General features: G+C 41.5%; 1 pseudogene across 1 annotated transcript in view; it reads right to left on the bottom strand.

The window, feature by feature from the left end:
- Positions 1-642: 642 nt before the first annotated feature.
- Positions 643-15387, bottom strand: part of LOC311184220 (patched domain-containing protein 3-like) — a 78005-nt pseudogene continuing 63260 nt past the window's right edge. Inside the window, exon 3 of the transcript in view lies at positions 643-2142. The product of the transcript in view is annotated as a patched domain-containing protein 3-like (transcript). The remainder of the gene's footprint in view (positions 2143-15387) is intronic.

The raw sequence follows: 15387 nt of genomic DNA, 5'->3' as shown, positions 1-15387 counted from the left end.
GTCTGCGTCACCATGTGGGATTCTCCCCGGCTGGCTAGTATTGAACCAGTGCTGCTGAGGCTGCGGACATCTTAACATCATGGCGCTCAACTGCCCGTGCACCCGGAAGGACCCTAAAGTGGTTCATTCTTCAAAATTTAAAAAAAAAAATTATTGATAGCAACTTCAGTTCATCTGAATATATAATTAAGAAAGTGCATATAAAAGTCCCAGTATGGAGATTAAGTAATAATAATTTGAACCTTTACATAGTTATGCATATAGGAAGTACAATACATATAACATCCCACTGATAGTATATATAATGTAGAAAATTTTTAATTCCAGGCATAAAGGCTAATGATAAGAGGAAAAAAATAGAAAAAAAAACTGGTAAGTTTTACCTTACACCCAATTTTTATAGTTTAAAATAAAGATGACAACACTTCCTAATTGAGTAAAAATATTTTAATGTAGGACTAATTAATTTTTCTCAGGATATTTTAAAGAACAGCTTGGAATGAGATTTCCAAATCAAGGAAACGTGCCTTTGTTTTCAGTTTATCAACTATCCTTAATAGAGCTTTTTTACCAGACTGCGTTGGGTCAGTCAAGAATCCTATCATTGGGCACTGACATGGTAATGGATATTCCAACAAATCTTCAAAAAATGGTTAAGAATACTGAAATGAAAACTAGGCCATGAATAGCCCCCAATACCCTGACAAGAAACATAATATTAAAACATGTCCTGAAGATGTATGTGTTAGCTATAGGTAAAACCCCCACTCCTATTATTGTTGACAGGGCACTTTGTAACACCGCGTAACCTAGCAAAAACAATGCCTCATTTGCCTTTTGGTTTGCTGAGGGTTTAGAACTGGAAACAAATGCATATGAAATATGTGCACAAAAATCAAAAGAAAACCCTATACAAATCACAAGATTCGTCATGGATATGGAATCAAGGTTGACATGCCAGAATCCCATGAAACCTGTTATTCCTACAATCACAGAGCCAATAGAAAAAGTGACCCACAAGGAACAGAATGGGTGGGGAATTAACAATAAAGAAACAATGAACAAAGCTATGGTTGCAACAAAGACACTTCGAATAGTGTTTTCTAAGATTGCAGAATATTGATCAAAATAGATAAATGCTGGGTTATACACCATTAGGGGAATCTCACACCTTTTGGCAATACTTCGTAATTGGAATAACATGTTCTTCTTACTGTGGAAGAAGAAACACTTGTGGTCTGAATGAAGGCCTGGGAAGAAGTAATCTCATGTGATGATGAAATATTAATATTATATGTAAAAATTGGAATATGCACTAAAAAAACAGGAATGTTGTTTATAGAACTATCTCTGCCATTTACAGCTAAGATGTTGGCTTCCACATACTGTACATCCGCTTGTAACCAAAACTCTGTTAGATTTCGTATGACATAGTCACTGTTTTCAAAAGTGGCCAGACATTTGCCCAATGTTTGCCTAGTGTCTTTATCCCAGTAGTCAACTGCTTCAGTCATGATAACCATCACTATGGGACCATAATCTGAAAAATGCTCTTCATGGATGTTAAAATAGGGTGTGATATAAGAATTGTAACTTGCCAGATGTCGAAGTTCTAAACCTTCCTGCACTTGGAAACAGCCATGTATACTGAATGTGATGTACAGAAGGTATAAAACCACTATCACAAACTTGGACTTAGTGTTTGTGAGAAAGGGGCCAAAATAATCTCTAAAGAGCAAGTTCTTTGGATGGATGCTCGATTCTTCATCAGTTCGAAGAGAACTAAATGGGAGGCAGCAGCATCTTATCAGTGAGGAAGAATTTTGGTCTGGGTTACCCTCTGTCTTTTGCAGCCAGCGCAGACAGGCCACTTCTCTCCTACCATCTAGGGCCATAGAGGCGCCAAAACAGGTGATGTTATAAAAATAACAGAAGAGCAAGGTTGTTCCGTGTAAATGCAAAAGTACTGCACGGACTTAAAGGAGGTCATCACCCCTGTAAAGAAGGCCAGGCCATTTGTGAGAGTGGTGATGGGCACCACCACATGTGAGTAGACGTCAGACATTCGCTGTTGTACGCTGTCCATGATGTTGGTCTTCTGCTAGGCAGAAATCATGATAAACATGTCATCAATGCCAACACCTGTTAAGAAAAATCTTAATGCATATTCATATCCATTAAAGTGTAAATCACATAATTCAAAAGGTTTCCCCCTTTTTCTCTTTTGAATAAAGCAACATTGTTTTACATCCTTGTTGAGTTTTTGACAGTCTAGGATTTCTCCCCTCAGGTGTGGCCACCTTCGCTCTCCCAGCACCAACGCACCTGTGGTCCTCCACCAGAGTCCTTGTGCTTTCTTCCCTGTCCCTCTTGCCACCCTCCTCCTCCTCCACCTGCTTCCTGGATGTCTCAGCTCTAGGTCAGCTTTCCAAGAATTGCTTTGAAAGTTTGTCTCTGTCGGACCCTTTGTCTAGTTTTCCTATATTCCACATCTAAGTGAAATGATCCTTTGTCCCTTAAGGTCTTATTCTTTGTCCCTTCAGGTTTTATTTATCTCGCACAATCAGTGCTTAGGTAACACTTTCCTTGGTTGTCTCTGAGTCCACAACAGAGCACACTCCTCCTTCTGTAATAAGCTTGTGCTTTGCATGGATTCCTATTATTTCCACACAGCACAGTATACTCCTCCCTAATTATGGTGCCTCAATGTTTAGATCAGGAAACCTGGTGGATGCGTGTTAGTTCAAGCAGGATTAGCAATCTGTTTCTGATTCCACTAGATTACTTGAGAGACCATTTTCTCTCATAAGCCATTTCACAGAAATGCACAAACTGTCAGCCAACATTCTGTTACTGAACCAATCTGACCACCAACAGCATCAGTCTATCATTGTGGTATGACTTGAGAGGCACGATGTCATTTACAAGCATGCACACACTAGTTTTCCTGCTATTCTGTTTCTTGGTGGGAATATAGAGGTTTCCTATGTTTGAATTCACCAATCGCCTGTGGACAGGGGAGATGGTTTTCAATTAGTTTTCAATTCTGAATCACGCAGAAATGAACATACTTAGTCTACTTTTTGGAGCATTCTTTCAATTATTAGCACAAATTCCTAGAAGTAGAATGGAGAGGTGAAAGACATGCGCCTTGAATCCTCTTTTAAGCCTTTTGATTTGATACAAATATTGGACTAAGAAATGTATGAGCCAATTGACAATCTTCTCTGAGCAGTAGTAGACAGTGTTCTTTACACACAACCACCCCAAAAGTTTCAGTCTTGCAATGCTAATTAATAAGAAAACAAGGCATCTCACTTTTGGTTTAATTTGCATCCCTTGATTGAGATGTCATATATTTGTCCCCCTTGCATTTCCAGTGACTTGTATTTTCCATTTTCAGGGTTTGTGTGTGTGTGTGTGTGTGTGTGCGAAAGAGGGGGGGGTAGAGAGAGAGAGAGAACAGCCTGTTCATGTCATTGTCTTTACTTTTGCATTTGGGGTACTTATTTTTTCCAGTTCTGAAGACACAATTTAATGTTTGTCTTCATTTCTGACACCTTATTTTGGATCTGTAGTCATCTAAGCACATTTCTTTTACTTAATCTATCATAAACTCTTTCTGTTATCAACTTTCTCCCCAATACACTCATAGTGTAACCACACATTTACTTTACTCATCTAATATTAGAAATGGTGCATTTGCAACTTTGGCACAAATGGCACCCCCACGTATAACATGAGTCCAAAGCCACTCACCACTGCCAAGGCAACAGAAATCATTCCAATGACTGCAGTAAACATTTGGTTTTGTATACAGCTAAACCTATAAATAGGGAGGGGAAATGATGTATATTTGGCAGCAGCTGCCATACTTAAATTCCATCAATCCATGACATTCTTGATTTGGACCTGTTCTGAAATCTCTTCTGCAATCATTCTACACCTGTCTCCTGGAGACCTTTAATTCCCAAGCACTATCCCAGACCAACTATACCAATTCAAAGAGGGAAAATAAAAGTTGGCATTTTGTGCTTTTACTTAACTATCTTCTTATGCAGCTGGCTAAGCACTAATTCCCTGATGGTGTTTCAGAACCACATACATGTACTAGAGCACAGCAGATGGTTAATTCCACTCTAGTGTTCAAGGAGTTGTGTGTGAATAAAACACAACACTAAAGGGCAGGCAGCTGTAGTTGAGAAAGTGCCCACATCCAATTATCTTTGCACTCATTTCCTGATTCCAACTAGCTATTAACACCAACCTAAAGGGTTCCTGTACAACAGAGATAGTATGTGGTTAATAAAATGTATGAAAGCATCCTGCTAAAATATTTTCAAGATTCTCCTTTATTGATGAAGTGGGTTCTAGAAAAGTTGCTATTAATTGAAAAAAATTGTTTTGAAATGTACTGTTTTTAGGTCAATACAAGACTTTTCTGTTTCTCTTTTCGACCACCAGAAATGGGAATATAGAGAGAGCATTTGAAAGCATGCATGCAGTACTTTGCCTCCACAATAACCACATTACATTTTTGAATATTTACAGCCACCTGTGGTTTTATATTTTAATTTTATGTGAACAGTTTTAAAACAAATGCTTGATAAAAGTCTCTCTGGAATTCTATAGGAAAAAGAAACTAAGTTTGAAGACTAGGAGAGACATCTAAGGAAATGGAGCTACTTTTTCCAAAACAGAATGTGACAAAAAGACTTTTTCAGACTATATTCACATAGCAAAACTTTCTTTTTATTAAAAGGTTTCTGCACCATTGATGTGTTCCACTTTTTCTCAAACTGCTGGTGCCTTGAGTTAAATTTAGGGTTTAAACACACACACACGAAATTCAGTGCAAAAGTAAATTGCTTGTTTACAATAAATTTGAACATAATGAATATTTTCCTTTTGCAATACTTCTTGAAAACAATATTTATAACTGCGATAAGAACATAACAAAGATGAAATTCAAATGCAAAAAAGATTAGCGAGAGCTACACAGGACATGTTTAATCTCAATCCCTTTTACAAGTTTCTCATTTTTATGTAAAATTTTTTGACACTGAAGTAGGAAGTTAAATAGTCGGCTACCGTGACTTTACTTTGACTAGTTGTGCTGAGGTTCTCTAAGCAACTGTTAATAATTGTAAGTGAAGGAAAGATATGAAAATGGACACTGTAGGAGATTGATGAATGCGCTTGCAGATATTCTAGAACCCTTCAAGGAACTTGATAGAAGCAGTTTATCAAAATGATTGGAGAATGTTCAAACTTTAGATTTCCTAAGACTCCGGATCGACATCTTGTTTCAGTAGGTACCCGGAGCATGTGCAGTGTTGCATATCATGTGCCATCAGTTAAGTTTCACTTTACTGTTTTACCTTCTGAGAAACCACAGGTTTTTCCTGTTAATCAAATGAGACTGGGAGGTAAGAAGGGAGGGGCTACCAGGATATACCAGGAGAACCAAGAGAAGGTCGGAAGGTTACTGCGAGAGGAGCAGAGAGAAGGTCAGGGAAGGTAGAAAGACAGGGAAAAGTAAGGGAAGGTAAAGGAAAAATAAAGAAGCAACCACTAGCGTCAAGTTATCTCAAGCCCCTGATTTCAATCCTCAGCCCTTCTCTTTTTGTGCCTACGAATCCCGCGGGTCAGGACAGGGGCGCCCAACTTGGGGCATGAAAAAGAACGAAGGACTCACTGAAGGACCAGCTGTGGTGAGCCGGCAAATAAGGTAAAGTAGCTGGGATCATGGGCAATTCAATGTCCAAGGGGCACTTAGTTATTTCCCTGGAAGCTCTCCTAAAAGAGTTTGGGGTTCCTCTCAGTAGAAAAATTCTTAAAGGGTTTGTAGAGACCCTTAGTATCACTATTAAGTGGTTTCTGGAGAAGGATCGGGTCGATAGTGCCAAATGGAATAAGGTAAAAGGAGATATCGTCTTACATCAGCAATTATATGGTCTTGAGTCTCTTCCTGGCACTACTTTGATGGTCTGTGGGGTGGTGCGAGATGCTCTTAATGCCGGTGGCACTGCCGCCACTCAGTTAGACACTGAGGCCATCAGGACCGCTAAACAATCGGAGGAAAAAGGTAGACGTTCCATTGTGAGTTCTACATCGGTAAATCCCCCTTCCTCTTCTCAAAAAATACCAACAGCCCCTCCCCTAGAATATTCTACCGATGAGTCGGGAGGAGAGGAGGAACAGGATGAGGAAGGCCTCTGTTGTTATAAGCCAGGGACGCGTAAAAGGAGATGGAAAACACCTGGGGAGCCACCTCCTGAGCCACCTCCTAGAACACTCAACAGGGTTGATCTTCCTTTAATTGAAAGAATGTGCTCTATGATGGAAAGAGTCCTGTTTTCCCAGGTCCCTAATTATGCTTACCCAGTCATGGAAGGGACAGATCCTCAAGGGGTGCTTACTAGAGTACATGTCTCCACAGCTTTTAAAGATTTGAAGGTGTTAAAGGAGGCAGTTACTCAGTATGGTCTCCAGAGCGCTTTTACGCATATCTTATTGGATAGGTGGTTCGGCATGAATCCGGCTCCTAATGATTGGAAAGTGCTAGTCAGAGCGGTGACTTCCCCAGGGGATTATTTGGTATGGAAAGGTATATTTTTAGAGAACTGCACCCATACAGCTAAACTCAATGCTGATGTTGGATTTCTGGTTAGAAACAAGGGTATGTTAGCAGGAGAAGGGCAATATGATAGTAACGACCGACAAAAGGATTATGATCCGGCTGTATTTGCCCAAGTTGCAGCAGCTGGACGGTCAGCCTGGAAGGCAATAGGAGATAAAGGAGGAGCCGACATTCAATTAACAAAGGTCATTCAAGGGTCAACAGAACCATATGCGGAGTTCCTAGCAAGATTGATGACTGCAGCTGGCAGAATTCTAGGTAACACTGATGCCTCCCTACCAATAGTTAAAAAGCTTGGATTTGAAAATGCTAATAAATGGTGTCAGGAAGCTATTAGACCCTGCAAATCTTGGGCTAATTTGGATGATTATGTGAGACTTTGTAAGGATATTTGTGAAGCTCAAGTTACCGGTGCAATGATCGCTCAGGCTTTGGATGGTCCAGTCACTGGACCACGAAACCATGCCTGTTTCGCTTGTGGTCAGCAAGGGCACATAAAGGCCTCCTGCCCATTTTTGGGGTGGAGCGGGGGCACTAAGGCACCACGAATTGCTAACCCTCAAAAGAAACCAGGAGTTTGTCCACGGTGCCGAAAGGGTAGCCACTGGGCGAACGAGTGTCGGTCTAAGACAGATTATCAGAGAAATCCGCTGACCCCCCGTATGGAAGGGCAGCCGGGAAACTCGTGGGGGAGGGCACAGCCCCGGCGACCCTCTCAGCCAATTATAGGGGCCGTTCACAGCAATCCCCAAATGAGGCAAAGTTTTTCTCTAACCTCTTCCGCACCTCCCCAGGAAGTGGCGGATTCAATTTGAGTGTCTCCGCATACACTGTTCTGACTGCTAGCATGGGAGTGCAATGCTTACCTACGGGCCAGTATGGTACTCTCCCCGATGGAATTATGGGACTAATAACGGCCGCAGCTCCGGTGCCCTCAAAGGCCTTCAGGTCATCCCAGGCCTCGTTGATACTGTTTACACTGGAGAAATTAAGATGCCTGCGTCTGTTTCTCGTGGAGTTATCTCTATAACCCCTGTTGACAGAATAGCTCAAATTTACCATTACCAAGATTAGCCAGTGATGGAAAAGTCCACCGTTTAATTTGCGGTGCTGAAGGTTTTGTTTCTTCAGGCAACCCTCTTGTGAATTTGGCTTTGACATTAGATAAGAGGCCTCTAATTGAATTGATAATTAATAGCAGAACATTCAAGGGCCTTTTGGATACTGGGGCAGACACTTCCATTATATCCAAGGAGCACTGGCCTTCACAGTGGTCCATGGCTACTGCTTACACCTCCTTGCAGGGTCAGGGAATATCCCAAAATCCTTCCAGGAGTACTACTGTGCTCTGCTGGAGGGACAATGAAGGCCATACTGGGCAATTTCAACCTTATGTCCTCCCTGGAATTCCCATGAACCTCTGGGGACGAGATGTTCTGGTGGAGATGGGGGCTTCATTAGTCATGGATAGTCCAGCTGGCCAAAGGATGATTAATCCGGGCTACGTGCCTGGACAAGGTTTGGGTAAACAACAGCAAGAGTCTCCCTTTTTTAATCTACAGGAAGTGATGAGGGAAGTGGGGGATAAATGAGGGCTCAGTTACCCTGTTTTCTAGGGTCCGCTGTGATTAGGCCTCCACCCACGCCCATTCCTATCACCTGGAAATCTGACACACCTGTGTGGGTACCAAAGTGGCCCCTACCGAAAGAGAAGTGAGGGGCTGGAAGAATGTTAGTAGAAGAACAGCTACAGGCCAGACACATAGTCCCATCTACCTCCCCCTGGAATACGTACCCATCTTTGTTATCAAAAAGAAGTCCGGAAAATGGAGACTATTACAGGACCTTAGGGCAGTGAATGCGACTATGGAGATTATGGGACCAGTGCAACCTGGCATTCCCTCTCCAGGTGCCATTCCACAAGATCATTATATCTTGATCCTTGATCTTAAGGATTGTTTTTTCACAATTCCATTACATGATCAAGATTCCAAACACTTTGCATTTTCTATCCCGGCCATTAATGCTGCTGCCCCGCATGATAGATATCAATGGGTGTGCCTTCCTCAGGGTAAGGCAAACAGTCCCACTATCTGCCAAATTTATGTCTCCAGAGCCATTGCTCCTGTTAGAGTCAAACATTCGCAGGTGCATGTATATCATTATATGGATGATTTGTTACTGGCAGCTCCTATGACCGACCTGCTGTATGCCTGTTTCCAGGACCTGGAGAATCATTTATTGATGTCAGGTCTAAAGATTGCTCCTGAGAAGTTACAAATGGCTGCGCTTTTTCAGTATTTAGGATACCATTTGAGTAAAGGCAGTTATGCTCCAGCAGTACCAAAATTGGCAGTAGCTCACCTTTGCACCTTGCATGATTTCCAATGCCTATGTGGTGATCTAGCAAGGATACGCTCTTCGCTCTCTATTACATCGGGAGAGCTGAAGCCCCTTTTTGACATGTTGAAAGGAGATGCAGACCCCACTTCCCCTAGAGCCATTACGCAGGAGGCTCGTGAAGCGATTACTAGAGTTGAAAAGGCTCTAGCCCAGGTGACCTTAAATAGATTGTCTGTCTCAAGTCCTTTTGATGTCTTGGTATTTTGTAGTAATCTTATTCCCACAGCACTTATATGGCAAGATGGTCCTGTTTATTGGATCTATCTTAACATCTGTCCAAAACGAGTCTTAGAGCCTTATTTTCATTCGGTTGCCAGAATTGTACCAACGGCTCTGGACTCCAGTCTACATCTTTCAGGTGCTCACCTGCGAGCGGTGATTCTCCCCTATAATGAAGAACAAATTCAGTGGTTAATATGCCACGATGAAACGTGGAGTATCCTTTATTTTACCACTTCAGTGCTTTTTGATTCACATTATCCTAGCAACCCTTTATGCAAATTTTTACAAAATCATCCAGTCTGTTTCCCCAGGATCCTCGTTACTGAACCTAATGTGGGGATGTGGTCAGTGTTTACAGATGGCTCCAGTAATGGTACAGCCTCTTTTGTCACTGAAGGGTATCGGAAAGTGGTCTCGGTGCCCAGTGGTTCAGCCCAAGTCATTGAGGCGACCGCCGTCCTCTCGGCTCTCGAGACCTACTCACGATAACCTATCAATTTGTATTCTGACAGCAAATATCTGGTACATTCTTTAAATGTTTTGGAAACTGTTGCTCATATTTCTGTTCATAGCCCCATTGCACCCCTCCTTCATCAGTTGCAAACACTGATTTGTAAGAGAATTCATCACCTTTTTGTGGGTCACATCAGAGGTCATCTTCCATTGCCAGGACCTTTAGTGGCTGGCAATGACGCGGCTGATTCTCTTACTAGGGGACATCTAATTTGTCCAGCACTTCAGAGTGCTATGGAAGAGCATGCAGTCTTGCACACCAATGCCACATCACTTAAGGGTCATTATGGGTTGACTCGTCAAGCTCGTGACATTGTTTGTGCCTGTCACAAGTGTGCATCTTTTGCTCCAGCTGCTATGCCGCCCCCAGGAGTTAACCCCCGGGGCATCCTCCCTAACCATATTTGGCAAACTGATGTGACTCATGTTCCCTCTTTTGGACGACAGAGCCTGGTCCATGTCTCCATCAACACATTCTCTGGTTTTCTTTTTGCCTCCCCACATTGCTGTGGAAAGACTTCTGATGTCCGCTCACATTTGCTACAACCGTTTGCAGTAATGGGCCGCTCATGTGTCATTAAGACAGATAATGGTCCTGGTTATACCAGTAAGGCTTTTGCCTCCTTTTGTGCGGTCCATCGCATTGTGCACAAAACGGGAATTCCATATAACCCGCAGGGGCAGGGTATTGTTGAATGTGCCCATGGTTCTCTGAAAACTATGCTTTTAAAACAAACAGGGGGAGAACACTCCCCCAGGGACCGTCTGACTACAGCTCTCTTTACCCTTAATTTTTTGACCCTAGATACCCAGGGGCGGTCAGCTGCTGATCGGCACTGGTTGCCAGACCCTCGGCAGGTCACGATGCTGCAAACAAGATGGAAGGACCTGGTCAATAATGAGTGGCAACCACCCGCACCAGTACTAATACAGCTGCCTGGCAGCATTTGTCTTTTCCCACAGGATGTGGAAGCACCCCGATGGGTTCTTGCTCGATTGGTTCGGTTTGTCAATATACCTGAACCTGCTAACCTTGATGACAAGAGCAACCCAGATGTCAGTACGATGGGCGATTGTGCAACAGCTGACTTTTTTGCTCCTCATTAATCATCATGATTCCACTTTTCTGCAAATATTTGCCACTAATCTTACTACTGATCTGGCTTCCAAGCCATTGGATAGTGCCCTGTTGGGCCAGGGTGAGGTGAAATTATTTAATGTCATTTAATCTGCAAACATTAGTTCTACCATTGAACAATCCGTTAGTATCCAGAATAATAGATCAGAGAGTTTGTCTACTGTTGTTTGTCTGTGTCCTCCTTTTTTTTTGTCCTCTCCAATAATGCAGGAAATGCAACTGTGTTGAACTGTCCAGCGGAGCCCTGCGCCCTCTCTGCCTGCTGTACCCAGAGTGCAGAAAGGGTGGTCATCTTTCGTCTGCTTTCTACTTTAATCATGCCCGTGGATGTTTCTGCACTTCTTTCCTTTTCCTGTTCTACCTAGGAGGAGACGTGATTTTGGCATCTCTGCAGCTGTTGTTGCTGTTTCAATAGCGGTGGCCACGGCTGCGGCTGTTGCTGCCATCTCTGTCACTCAAGCTGCTGCAAACACTGACACTATAAACAATTTAGCTGCCAATGTTGCTTTTGTGTTATCAACATAGCAAGATATGAATGAACATTTACGAAATGGACTTTTGATGCTTAATCAGCAGATAGCTCTAATGTAAGAAGAGACAGACAGACTTTTGTTAACTGCTCACATGCCTTGTAACCTTCTGTACCATTTTGTTTTATTTGTGTAATTCCTGTTATGGTGAAAAATATGTCTATGGAAGTAAATAGGTTAAATAGTGTAATCAGAGGACCATGGAACCACCAGTTCCTGAACCTGACTGCTCAATTGGCGAGACAGCTCATAACTGTTAACAACACTCGGGTTACCCCTGTTACGAGTGAGGGTCTCATTGCCTGGTTTAGAGGATCCCTCCAGAGTTGCTGTTTGTGCATTAGGCATATGGTTTCTCCATCGGCTATGGAAGTGAAACAAAGAATGTGCTATGGAGGTCAGTCAAGTACTTGGCGCCATGGTGCTTGACCAGGACTCCCCAGTGGCATCCGGATGGGTCAACTTAGCCCTAGAGAACATAAGCGCCAAAGACGGGTAAGAGCGTAGCCCATCCAGGCCAACCTAAGACAGCGGTCCGGACCAACATCGCCATATTAGCGATGACGGGTAAGGCTGGTCAAGGAATATGCCAACCTAAGACAGGCCAGGTGTCTCAATTAAAGGAACAAAGGGGGAGATGTCCGGAGGCAGTGTTGCACAACACGTGCCATCAATTAAGTTTCGCTTTACAGTTTTGCCTTCTGAGAAACCACAGGTTTTTCCTGTTAATCAAATGAGACTGGGAGGTACGATGGGAGGAGCTACCAGGATATAAGAGGAGAACCACGAGAAGGTTGGGGGGTTACTGAGTGAGGAGCAGAGAGAAGGTCAGGGAAGGTAGAGGACAGGGAAAAGTAAGAGAAGGTAAAGAAAAAAATAAAGAAGCAACCACTAGCGTCAAGTTGTCTCAAGCCCCTCATTTCAACCCTCAGCTCTTCTCTTTTTGTGCCTACGAATCCCAGCGGTCGGGACAAGTAGGTTTACAATGAAGCTGCAGAATCATTGTGTCAAAAATTTTCCTCACACGATTCCAATGGTCAGTCAAATTGAGGCATCCCTGGCAGCAAAATGGCCAATTTTCTGAATATTCGAATAACTTGACAGCATTGGGCTAAATTGGAAAAGATTACACTTCAAAAACTGTATGTGTGGGGAGGAGGCCACATCTTTCTAAAAGATAATGATGTCTATTAAACACAAGAACAATTAAAGTATGTTTGAGAAGAGAAAGGTTTTCCAGATTTTATCAAAAATTTATCTAACAGTTGGCATAATAAGTTTTGTCATTTTTAAAATGCCAAATTTGAAATAGTTTACAAAGTCAATATACCACTACTTGCCATAGAATGGTGTTCAATTAGGCTATACTCTTTTGGGAAGATCTTACTATTGTCCAGATGATTTCATTCCAAGCCAAAAAATATGGAATGCTCAAAAGTGTTGAATCCCTGAGCTAAACAAACACAAGATAGTCGTACTGATAACAGAGAGAGGGAGGGCGAGATGTCAAAAGAATCTACAAAAGCACTAGCAGGAAAATCAGTTACATATATTCACATCCATGGAAGGCAAGTATTAGGACTATACTCAGCACCTGTGCCGAGAAATTTGCTGCTTCTTTTCCTCTTTGTGCCTGCTCCAACTCAGGAAGTAGTCTTGCAGTATGGAAAGGAGGAAGGCATACTAGACAAATACTATAAGAAACACTGTCTTAAATATGCTCAGAATGCTAAAGGAGAACACTGACAGGGAACACGCTATATGAATGAAATAATAATATACATAGAAAAACTTAAGAGGAACATAACAAAATCTGGAGCTGAAAAGCTAAAAAGCCAACCAACAAACACGCACACAACACAAACAAGTAAAACTTAGAGATGCTGACCAGAGCATTGTGCTGGAATTGCTTGCCAGAGCAATTAGACAAGGAATAGAAAAAAAAAAAGAATCCAAGCTGGAAAGGAAGAAAAGTAAATATCCTGTTTCACAGATATGAAAATTCCAACACATCCACAAGAAAACTACTAGTTAAAAAAAATTCAACAAAGCTGCAAGATACAAGAACAACTTATAAAAATCAGCTGTTTCTATTTATGTGCAAAAAGGAATTGCAAAAGGAAATTAAGAAAGCAATTCTATTTAAATAGCATCTATAAGAAGAAAATACTTAGGAGTACATTTGACCAAGAGGTAAAAGATGTGTACACTGAAAATTATAAAACACTGGTGAAAGAAACTAAAGAAAACCTAATTTAATAGAAAGACATCCTTAGTTGATGTGAAGGATTAATACTGTTAAAATGTCAATCACCTAGCAATCTACTGATTAAACACAATTTCTATTGAAATTGCAATTTCCTTTTTTCTTTTTCAGAAATGGAAGAGCCAACCCTCAAATTCACTTGAAATTGCAAGGAGCCCAGGATATCCAAAGCAATCTCGAAAAAGAAGAAAAAGTTGCAGGACTGAGATTTCCAGATTTCAAAACTTACAAAGAGGTACTGTAATGAAAACAATGTGGTACTAGCATGCAAATAAACATATAGACTGACAGAATAGAATTGTGAGTCCAGAAATAATCCATAAAGATAACCAGTTGATTGACAAGTGTAGTAAGTCTAACAAACTGGAATGTTTTCTTCAATAAATGTTTTTTGGAAAACTTGGAACTTCATGTACACAAGGATGATGCTGGGACCTTACTAAATACCATAAACAGAACTGAAATAGACATTGATCAACAATCTAAATAAAAGAGTTAAAACCATAAAACTTGTAGAGGGAAACACAGGGTCAATGTGCATGACCTTGGACTTGTCAATGGACACTTAGATATAATACCAAAGATACAAGTACCAAAAAATTTAGATATGTTGGATTTCCACAAAAAAAATGTTAATCATTACAGGCCATTGTCAAGAAAGCGAAGAGACAGTCTATATAGAGGGAGAAAAAATCAGCTAGTCATATAGCTGGTAAAGGGCTTAATAACTGAAATATGCAAAGTGCTAATGAAAAACATGAGTGAACAACAAAAGGTCAAACAACCCATTATAAGAAGGGCAAAGGACTTGGATAGACATTTCTCCAAAGAGGATATACAAGAGGCCGATAAACAGTTGAAAAGACAATCAACGTGATCAGATATTTACAGAAATGCGAATCATCACCACAATGAGATACCACTTGACACCAACTAAGACAGGCAAAATCAATAAAAGGGAAAAAATTGAATATTGGTTTATAGGGAGACTTGGAAAAACTGGAGCCCCTATCTACTGCTGGTGGGATCGAAAATGGTTTAGACTCTGGAAAACAATGTGATAGTTCTTCAAATAGCTGACTATGGAATTCTCATGCAACCCACCAATTCCACTTGTAAATGATTCTCTTAACATGACCACACCATGTTCCTTGCAGTGTTACGATTGTCAATAGAAGGAAATACTCCGTGCCCACAAAAGACCGTGGGTAACCAATTTGTGGAGCACACATACAATGGAGCACAGAGCCATCGAGTGGAATGAAGCTGTCACATGTGCACAAGGAAAAATCCTGGAAGTATTATGATAAGTGAAATAAGTCAGTCACAAAAAATGTACGATTCCATTGACATGAACATCTAAGAAAGGCAAATTCATAGAAAGAATAGAGTCAAGGTTTATCAGGACTGGAGGAGAGAAGGGCAGCAGGAGCCACTGCTCACTGGTCACAGAGTTCCTCCTTCGGGTTATGAAAGATACTGGAAACAGTCACGACAGTACACAGCCGTGGGGATGTGGTCAATGCCAAAGAACTGTACACTTAAAGTGGTTAGAATGGCACGTGTTACGTTAAATATCTTACAACAAATATTTTTAAGTTTAAAAACGAATACAATTTTTTACCTGTGGCATGATACAATTGCAGATAATATGATCAGAAGGTATGCCGTG

Source organism: Talpa europaea, assembly GCF_964194135.1.
Source record: "Talpa europaea genome assembly, chromosome: 14".
In the NCBI taxonomy this organism is placed as follows: Eukaryota; Metazoa; Chordata; class Mammalia; order Eulipotyphla; family Talpidae; genus Talpa; species Talpa europaea.
This window is presented reverse-complemented; position numbering and strand designations above follow the sequence as displayed.